Source organism: Notamacropus eugenii, chromosome 4, assembly GCF_028372415.1.
Source record: "Notamacropus eugenii isolate mMacEug1 chromosome 4, mMacEug1.pri_v2, whole genome shotgun sequence".
Classification (NCBI taxonomy): domain Eukaryota; kingdom Metazoa; phylum Chordata; class Mammalia; order Diprotodontia; family Macropodidae; genus Notamacropus; species Notamacropus eugenii.
The window spans coordinates 395,587,967-395,599,095 of NC_092875.1; the positions used below are offsets into that span (position 1 = coordinate 395,587,967).

Here is an 11,129-nt window from a genome sequence, read left to right on the forward strand (position 1 = left end):
CAATAGATTTATAACTAGAAAGGAACAAAAAGATCATGTAGTAGTAGTCGTTGTAGTAGTAGCAGGAGAAGGAAGCAGAGGAAGCAGAGTGGGGGTGGGGTGTAGTAATAGTAGTAGTAATTAGAAGTACTTTAAGGTTTGAAAAATGATTTACATATATTATCTCATTTGATCCTCACAACAACCTTGTGAGAGATCCTACTATCATCCACATTTTACAGGTGAGGAAACTGAGTCAGACAAAGGTTAAGTGATTTGCCCAGGGTCACAACTAAATGTCTGAGGCAGGATTTTAACTCAAGTTTTCCTGATTCCAAGTCTAGCACTTTTATCCACTACCCCACTTATCTCCCCCTGCTCTTTACAAATGAGGAACCTGAGGGCCCAAAAGGATCAGTTACTTAGGAAATAAGATGCAGACCCAGAATTTGAACCCACATCTGCTTATTCCAGAACTAGCCTTCTTGCCACTGAAGTGCAATAGTACATGTTCCACTAGGATACATATCACTAAATAGAACTTGAATATACCATAAAACCTTACTTAGATAATTTGCTCTTTTATCAATTCATGAAAAGAATAAAATAGTATTTAAAACAGTGATTACAAAATGCTGAGACTGAGTCTACAAGTCATACGTTGAAATTTATCTCATGACTAAAGAGTCACATTTATTACCAAGAGAAATGGCTTCCTGAATCCAGGTATCTGAATCTTGCATCTCTCGTTACTTTCCTTTTAAAATGCCCCATTGAAATCTAAGAAATACCTCATAACAAAAGTACACCTTAGTGAATGATCAATTCACTTTCTCTGCAGAGAAAAGGATGTTACCAGGACATTGTAGTGATTTCTCAGGCTCAGAATAGTCTCCTAAAAAATACTTTCCCTTTAATATGGTAATCCACCTAACAAACTCTTATATTCCCCTTGGAAAAATAACCTATCCTTGTAACTCAATAATAATTTTAAAACATTTCCTGCAGTGGTAGGCAAAGAAGTAAAAGTTTCAGGAGGCTTTCAAAAAGATGGCAGTTTTCAACTCTGTATCTGGCTACTTTTCTTTGCCCTTTCCAAAAGCAAGAGACCCTACCATCAGATCCTAATGTACCCTCAAGTTATCTTTCTGCATCTCTTCTCAGTTTCTCAAATGAACACCTAGGGAAAAATGTTATTTCCACTTCTGTCTCTATTTTCTGTCTAAAACCTTTGTAATCTCCTGTCCCCCTCACTCACCTGAAACTGCTCACTCTAGTTACCAACCATTGACAGATCTGATGGCCTTTTCCCATTCCTCATCCTTGACCATCCTTTTGACACTGCTGACCATTCTCTCCTTCTGATTACTGTCTTTCTCTTAGTTTTCATGACATTACTCTCTCCCAGTTGTCTTCTATGCTAGCTACTCACTCCTTTGTGGTCTTTTTGGATGGTTATTTATCCATATCAAAGCCCTAAACATGGCTGTCCTGGTCCTTTCTTTCTTCTCTGCATTCTCCCTTAATAACCTGTTCAGCTCCCAGGGGTTTAGTTATCATCTCTATACAGATTATTCTCATCTCTATACATCCAGTCCCAGTTTCTCCCCAGTTTCTTGCTAATTTATTAATTGATTGAGAGATGGTTAAGGTAGAAAAATAAGGTATCAGCAATACTTATTTTGGTAGAGGCAAGGGGGACAGGATTTTTCATGGTTATCATTGCCTGCCTTAGCTTCAGTTGTAAAAGACCATTTTTAGCTTGGAAAATAACAACTTACCTCCTAGAGAGGTTGAGTAACAATTATGCTAGGTGAGTTAACATCATTCCTGGTAATTAAGGAATTCAATTGCAACTCAGTAGATATTTACAGAGTGTCTACTATGTGTAAGGTATTGGTTAGGAAAAGATGCTTATTTATTACCTGTGGAAACTTCATGGGGAAGAAATATAGACTTCATGGGGAAAATACAGACTAATTAAAACTTCTGCTTGGGATAGTAATTATTTTTTAAAAGTGTCATTCAGAAGTCTTTACTACAGCTGGGTTGTATTTTTTCCTTCAATGTCACAAAATGAATTTTGAGAATTCTTTCAGTAATAAGCAGAACATCCCTCTAAAGAAAATAGTAATTATTACTTCATTTAAGAAACAAAAAAATTGGAACTGATAATATAAGTAGTTTTTCCAAGTTGAGGAAATGCAATGAAAGGAATGAGATCTAGACTTCCTTACCAGTACAGTTCAAGTATGCAGAGCTCTAGATTCTCTGACCAGATGACCACATGGCCTATAATCTATTTTCTCAATCAGGGAAACAATGAAGCATATTTCTTGAGCATTTATACTACATGTAGGGTTGGTTTGGGAGGGGAAATGATAATGGGTTGTACTTTGGATATACTGAGTTTGAGCTGCTTAAGACACATCCTGAAGATGTCTGGTAAGAAGCTGACAATGTCCGACTAAAGTTCAAGAGAAAGATTTGTGTTGGATACATAGATTTTGGAGTCAGCTCCACAGAGATTCTACTTAAAACATGGGAGTAAGAAGAGATCACCAATGAAAGTACAGAGAAGAAAGAGACTGGAAAGACTAATCTAAGAGCACAGGTATGTGATGACAGCAAAAGTGACTAAGAAAGTGAGATCAAACCTGAAAGAGTACGAAGGGAGAGCTGCATTACAGAAGCCAAGGAGGAAAGGGTATCCAGGAGGAGGGAGTGGCAAATTCATGTTTGTTCAATTCAACTGAGCAAGTATTTATTAAGTTTCTACAACATTTCATTCACTAGAGGTGCTGGAGAGACAAAAACAACAGCAACATGAAATAGTCCCTAAACTCAAGTGGCATATAGTATACTGGAGGAAAGAACACGTATGCATTTAATTAAATACAGAATAAATATAAGGTAATTGGAAAAAGGAAAGCACTAACAACTTGGAGAATCAGGAAAGACCTCTTGTAAGGAAGTGGTACTTGAAATGGGCCTTGAAAGTAAGGATTCCAACAGATGTGGATGAAGAGGGAGAGCCTTTCAGGCATGCAGCACAGCCTGTGCAAAGCAATGGAGGTAGGAGATTAATGTCAGAATGGAGGAACAGCCAGTTAGCCTGGAAAACAGAATTCAAGAGGGACATTATTTATCACAGTGTCTCACATGTAGTAGGTACTTAATAAATGCTAGTTGGCAGACTGACTGGAGTAATGTAAAACAATATCAAAAGCAGAATAGAAAGACTAAGAATAAGTTGTCACAGTTAGCAGTTAAGAAATCAGTAGCAACTTTGTAGAGAATGTTTTGAATGCTGAGGCTGGAAACCAGATTGCAATGGACTAAAATATGAGAAAGTGGAGAGAAAACAGGGTACAATACAGATGATTCATTTTAGAGGTCTGGCAGTGAAAGGTTTGATAGATATAAAGTAGGGGTGGATGGGATGACGAGAATAGAGGACAAAGAGTGAAGAAAATTTCTAGAACACATTATTAAAGATATCATTTGTGAATATTTAGGAACAGAAACAGTGATCATAAGAAGCCATCATGGCTTCATCAAAAATAGGGTACAGGATGCTAAGCCCATTTTCTTTTTGACAAGGTTACCAAATCAGAAGAATACTAGAGACTTGCATTTGACAAGATTTCAACAAAACATAGGATGAAATCTTTCATGTTCTCCTTGGGAAAGATGGTAAGACACATGCTAGATAATAGTATAGTTAGGTAGATTCAAGACAAGTTGAAAAGCGAAACCCAAACAACCATCATTAATGGATTGATCTAAAATTGCTGGATAGTTAACTTAAAACCAAACCTGGTGGATCTATACCTAAAAGGCAAGAATGGTACTCAAATAGAGGAAAACTAAGTCATATCACTGAACAGAAGTACAGATCAATCAATTTTAAAGCTCTCTAACTCTTCTGTCATCAAGTCACATCTCTTCATCTTGTCTCCAAGGAAGGAAGTAAGGAATTCAAAGAAAAAAAAATAGGCAGGGAAGGAAAGAATAAAAGGAGGGAGGAGAAGAGGAGAAAGAGGGAGGGAGAGGAGGATAATGGAAGAAAGAGGAAGGGAGAAAATAAGGCGGGGAGGAAAGAAGGGAGGAAGGAAGAAAAAAAGAGAGGAAGAAAGGGAAGGAAGGAGCAGGGGGAGTGTTTCCTTCATAGTATGCTCTTCTATGCATCAATTGCCAACCCTATATTCCACCTCTCAGTCCATCAATAGCCAGCCCCACCAAGTTGTAAAAGCATTCTAAAACAACTTCCAAGGTCTTATTGTAGTGACCCTCTCCTCGTAGCTTCTATTGGGATAAGAATCTAGACCTCTCTCCAGGTGACAGGGCATATTGTCAGTTTGTCCTCCACATTACTACTACTCTTGTCCTACCACCTGGAAAACGTTTTTACCCAAGAGAAAATAATTTCTAGCTATAGCTTTGGGTACACTGAACTGTAGAACCATCCTACATGAATATGGGGGGGGGGGGGGAGGGTAGTTAGAAATAGGGAACATTTTCCTGACACTAGGAATTTACAGAGAAAATAGACAACTTATTTGCTACATGGGTATACCTAATATATTATAAGAAACAGAATAAGTCTTCCAGTGCACTAAGTGAATCCTCTATAGAAGGCTTTTGGAAAGATAAGGACAATGAGGAAAAATGTAGATGGAAGGAATACCCAGATCAAATAAATCATGAACTTTTCAAATCATCAAAGAACTGCTTGCCAATCATTGAGGTAGGGTTACCAACAGAAATAATCTTTTCTGAATATCCTTTAAAATGTGGGGAGAGAAAAATCTCATCTCTCTGGAATGATTTACATACAGTCCTAGAGACATAAAGGTAGACTAGGAACTTTCTCAAAAATCCTTTTGAATCTAAGACTATCTCCCCCACACCACCACCACCACCAACTTCCCTCTTTCTATATTTTGCATTCCCTCTCTCTGCTCTTACTCATGGACTTTTCTTCCTTGGAAGTACAGTATGCTTATTTCAACCCCACAATCATTTTCATAGAATTTATTTGTTTCCTGAACACCTTCTCTTGCTCTTTTATAGAAACCTGGTCAAAGGTCAGGGTTGCCCAATTGCCCATACATAGTTTAGTGGTAGCATCAGATGCCTAAGCAGATCAGAACTACTATCCCAACTCCAATCTACCATGGCCTTAAATCCAAATGTGGGCACATGAAGAAAATTAACAGTTGCTTGTAGTTTGTTGTAAATGAAAATCGGATCCAGAGTAATTGATTTTAAATGGTTTAACAAAAATCTCAGCCACTTTTCACTGAGAATACAAAGTTTCAAAAGCGTTCATTGCAGAATTCTCTCTCATTTTTTTTTCCTCCCCCCTCTTCTGGCTTAAACCCTGAATGGCAAAGATCCGAGTCTGAATAAACAGTGTGGGTGGTGACTGTTCTGTGGGGCCCATGTAAAGGATGCAATCACTTTCTTATTCTGTTTAGTATTAAATCATGCGAAACTAGCCTGGTTACTATACATAACATTTATTCCATAATGGAGGGTAACATAACATGTATTCTTTCTCAACTTCACAGAGGGAAAAAAATAATTAATTCTCCCAGCTTCGAGTATTTAATTATGTATAAAGTTCATTGACTTCACTGTCTGCTGTCAGATGATCTTGCTAGGGCCTGTGAAAGGCATCCCAGGAATGCAGTGATGTGGGCAGAAACACAGTGAGTTCCTGCCACAAAAGGCTTTAAACGGAACAGAATCAGAAACCATCCGAAGAGACTCTAGAGAAAACAGAACTTCAGAAAAAATCAGTAATTCAACCTCACCTAAGCTAAGTTTCTCAAAAGTGATCGTTATAAATCATAAACTTAGGAAAATCCCTCAGGGATCTGGCACATGACTGGATGAAGTAACTTTGTTTACTTCTGCAGCTGGCTAGAAATGTATGTATTTGTGAGGTTCTCTGCTTGCTCTAGTGGCAAAACTTTCTGATGACTTCACTACTCCATGGATATTGAAGCTCCATACTGGTTTCGGCAGGAATATTGAATATTTACAAAATGTTGAAACAAAATCATTCGTAAATGCATCACATGACTCAAAAAGAAATGGCAAAGTCTCTATTTATTCAGGGATTATATTGCACGATACAATACACACAGGTGCACTAAGATAGGTGCACCTATGTGAAGGTGAAAACCTTGAACCTGATTCCTAAAAAAACAATGAGCCTGATTTTCCCTTAACATCTGTGAAGAGGGAAGAAGAAACAGTAGCTTCTCTCTCTGAGCTTCTAACTCCATCCCATATTCTCCTAAATTGTACTTTGGGCCAGAAGACACACTACATGAGAATAGAACCTTCAGAAAACTCGGGAATTCTATCAGTGGGGCACTTGTATCCTCCTCTAACTATACTGTTTTGGAGGTAGGAGGAGGCCCAGGTGTATGGATAGATACAGTAGTGCATACCATGACAGTGCCCACGCTTGGAAGGAGAGCACATGGAATGTCTACTGGCTGTTCCAAGTATATTTACATCAGTTTGTGCTCCCTGAACACAGGGATAGCTCATGGCTTAAATAAAAAAGATGCATTCCAAAGAACAACCTGGTGAGGGTCCAGTATCAATTTATTTTCTCCTTGAGTAACTCGTTCGTTGTTCACCAGAATAAAAGTCGAGCAGTACCCCTCTGATGTTTGTATCACAGAATAAAAAAAAAAAACTGTGTGACTAGAATTTAGCTGACAACTTGGATACTGTTGCTGGATGTAGATGGGGAGAGGTTTCTATCTTTCTTAGCTTTACAAGGCTAACCTGATAGTCTCAAAAGCAACAAATTCACAAAACCAGAGGCCAGAGAAGATAGCAAAGTATTTGTCTTAAGTTTCAAGGGCGCTCTAGATAAGAGAGATGCAGTTGTCATCAAGTCATTCTAACCTGGTTTCTCTTTAATCTTACTTTGCTTTTAACGCCCTGATCTTCCAGGCTTTATTTTTGTTGTTGTTTTTAAAGTTGTGTTTGAGTCTTTGTGACCCCATTTGGGGTTTTCTCAGCAAAGATACTGGAGTGGTTTGCCATTTCCTTCCCCAGATCATTTTACAGACGAGGAAACTAAGGCAAATAGGGTGAAATGGGGTCACACAGCTAGTAAGTGTCTGAGACTGGAATTGAACTCTGTTCCTCCCGATTCCAGGCCCTGTACTCTATCTACTACATCACTTAGATGCCATGATCAGCTATCAAAAGAACCTTCTTTACAGGACTAGTATACAAAGAGCCATAATATTTGACATCGTTCGTATTAGTAACAACAAAAATGATAATTATAGTTAGCATTCACGTAGCAGTTTAAGGTTTTCAAGTCCTTTAAAAATGTTCCCTCATTTTATACTCATGAAAACCTATTCCCATTTTACAGATGAAGTAACTTAGGCAAATAAAGGTTAAATGATTTATCTGATGTCACAGCTTGTAAGTGACTGAGACTAGATTTGAATTCAGGAAGATGAGTCTTACTGACTCCAGACTTGGCATTCAGTCCACTCTGCCACATAGCTGAGAATTATTATGCCACTTATAGAAAGCAACACTTCCCAATTCCTCTTCCTTATCATTAGTTCTTTCCCTCTATTGCACTTTTTCCATATCTTTCCTATGATACTTGTCCTTGTCCTTTCCATGACACCATCCCTTCTGTTACCATAATTTATATATAACTTATCTCCCTATGTAACCTTCTCAAGGACAGAAACTGTGTATCCTACTCATCTTTGTGTCTTGCACAAGACCTAAGCACAATTCCAAAAATAGTGAAAAAGTGAACACCATCACAATGTCTATTATATTAGTTGCCTTTCCCAAACCTCAGTGAATTTTTGAAAGTCTCAAAAAGTCTTTCCTTTGGAGTCTGTTTCTCAATCTTTCAGAACATTTTGATCATCCTGGAAAACTCAAGTGGCAATCCAAGCATATGATTTTGTAGAAATCACCTAATAAGTTGATAGACAGCCTACCTGTACCTCTGTCTATTTCATGGCCATTCAATTGAACACAGAAGATCTTTATAAAAGTGAATGTGATCATATGAAAAAATGCTCTAAATCACTTTTGATTAGAGAGATGCAAATCGAAACAACTCTGAGGTACCACATCACACCTATCAGATTGGCAAACATGATAGAACAAGAAAATGATAAATTTTGGAGAGGATGTGGGAGAGTTGGAACACTAATTCATAGTTGGTGGAGCTGTGAGCTCATCCAACCATTCTGGAGCGTGGTTTGGAACTATGCCCAAAGGGCTACAAAAATGTACATATCCTTTGACCCAGCAATATCGCTACTAGGACTGTATCCCCAAGAGATCATAAAAATGGGAAAGGGTCCCACATGTACAAAAATATTTATAGCAGCACTCTTTGTAGTGGCCAAAAACTGGAAATCAAGGGGATGCCCATCAATTGGGGAATGGCCGAATAAATTATGGTGTATACTATTGTGCCATAAGAAATGATGAACAAGAAGACTTCAGAGAGGCCTGAAAAGACTTATATGATCTGATGCTGAGTGAAAGGAGCAGAACCAGGAGAACTCTGTGCACAGCAATGACCACAGTGTGAGAGAGTTTTTTCTGGTAGACTTGGATCTTCACAGCAATGCAAGGACATTAAAAAAAAAAAAATTCCCAATGGTCTTCTAGGACAAAATGCCTTCCACATTCAGAGAAAGAATTATGGAATTCAATCGTGGAATGTAGCAGATCATTTGTGTGTGTGTGTGTATGTGTGTGTTATGTTTTGATTTGTTATATGATTTCTCCCATTTATTTTAGTTCTTCTACACAGCATGACTATAATGAAAATGTATTCAATAGGAAAATGTATTCAATTCTATATAGAATTGTATGCCATCTTGGGGAGGGAGGGGGGAGGGAGGGGGGAAATCTAAGTTTTATGGTAGTGATTGTAGAGCATTAAAAATAAATAAAATGAATATATTTAAAAAAAAGTTAATGTGCATAAAGATATTGGTCTCTAGGTGCTCCTTGGAAAAATGGATAAGTTTAATTAGTCTCCATTACCCCAATCTGCATCTTAATATTATACCTATATTTGAGGTGCCAAGGTACAAAAAAGAAGATAAAGATTGTCAGAAAGTTTGACTACCATTTGTCTTAACAAATAGAAGGCATAAATAGGGGCCAGGAGATCCCTAGTTTATCACTTAAAACATGTAACTTAGAGGCAAGCTATTAGACTTTATTTTGATGTTATATCTTCACAGATATATGGAGAACACATGAATGTCAAATAGAAATGTGAAAATCAAGTGTTTAAGCAATAAACTATTTTCCCTAATTCTACCATGTCCCACCCCATAAATCACCATTGTTTTGCTCTCCCAACATCCCAAGTCTTCACTATCCGTGGTCCTTTACTCCTTTGCTTCCCAAATTCCCTCAATTTCCAAACGTATCAAGATTACCTTGGTTCCAGATTTCCCTTCCTACACTGTCCTAAATTTTGTTCATTACATTTACAAATTAACATGTGCTAATTATCAGTGTCAATGTAGTTGGAAAATATTGAGCCCTCTCCAAGCAGCAGGAGTTCCCCCAATGGTACAGTGGAACTTGTGACAGGCTCCAAGACCCTAGCTTTTCTGACCAGCTGAGGTAAGCTCATGCATTTCTCTGTGTCTGTACACTGACTTGGTGATCAACTAAGTGTTGGGGTTTTGTCTGATAGCTTCATAAAATGTAGGTTGAAACTTCACCCATCCAGGAGGAGTTCAAGATGCATAAGGCCTCACAATAATGGCCAGCATGCTCTTCTACTACAGACTGAAGGCTCCTGGCAAACTTGATTGACACCACAAATGTACAGATTTACCGTAAGTTGTATGGTAACTGGGAATTGGATGCTTTTGCCCACTATGATGAACATTGATATGATAGATGACATAATTTTACTTGGCCTTGTATCCCAGGATAACAAGCTTTATTAGGTCTGGTGTGCCGGAGGGCTTGCTTGAGGGAGATAACTGGAAGTACTGCTAGCAGCTCATACACAAGAGGAACTGCATGACATCTGACTGCTTCTTCCTCCATAGCTCTTGGATGTATTTGTGGATCCTCACACTTATCCTGCCTAATGGCTGCCACTAACTTGAAAGCTCCCTTCCCGCAAAAGGAATCATCCTTCTTCCGACAGGATCCTAGATTTAGAGCTGTAAGGAACCTTAGATGCTATCAAATCCAACCTGCTCATTTTATAAACAAGAAAGATGAGAGAGTTAAATGATTTGTTCACTCATACAGCTACAAAGTGTCTCAGGAGGAATTTGTACCAGGTATTCCTGAGTCCAAGCCCAGCATTCTATCCACGGCATCATACCACCTTTTATTGTCCATCTCTACTCATTGTTCAGAATTGGGTCTCTGGTAAATATTGTTATTCCTGTATACTGAGAGAAGTGGCAGGATTTAGTAGTATCACAAGATCTGGGTTCAAGTTCTGATTACTACTTTCTGCTGGATTAGTGTGGATAGGTCACTTCATTCTTCTGAGCCTCTTTATCTAAAATAGAAACAGTTCCACTTACACCACCTACTACTTATAGGGGTTATGAGGAAACCACTTTGAAAACTAAAAAGTGTTGTCTAAATGTAAACAATTATCATTAGAATCGATATGAAAACTTAATTTTAAAATGTTTAATGTATATTACCCAAAGCTTCCAAGGAATAGATAGATGAGTGCAACAATTCTCTATGTGGTCTTTGCAGACTTGGTCTGCACTGGGACATAAAAAAGAAAAGATGAGAATTAGGAAGAGGAACCTGTTAAATTGAAAAGAATTACTAAATTTCACATACGGTGATTAAAATGACAGAGAATCCCACTATTTCATATGTAATATTAATAAATACACATAAGCTTTCCAGGTGAAATAATTTAATGTGAAATATTAACATCATTTTCCAAAGTTGTAGTACTGGAGAATGGAAGAGAAGAGATATCTCACCTCAAAATGTGGTACCTGAATTTGGCCTTGGTTTTTTTGTTCCTCCAACTCATAGACGTTTCAAAGCTACCAAATCAGGGCAAAGTTCTCCATAGAACACCTTACCTCTCCTTATTTTAAGATGCC

At 38.0% G+C, this 11,129-nt stretch overlaps 1 protein-coding gene and 1 pseudogene across 2 annotated transcripts in view; both read right to left on the reverse strand.

The window, feature by feature from the left end:
• The window catches only part of LOC140498765 (large ribosomal subunit protein eL15-like), a 31,468-nt pseudogene extending 21,079 nt beyond the window's left edge, over positions 1 to 10,389 (reverse strand).
• BCL2 (BCL2 apoptosis regulator) overlaps positions 1 to 11,129 on the reverse strand; it is a 234,694-nt gene that overhangs the window by 125,505 nt on the left and 98,060 nt on the right. The gene's annotated exons all lie outside the window — the stretch shown is intronic.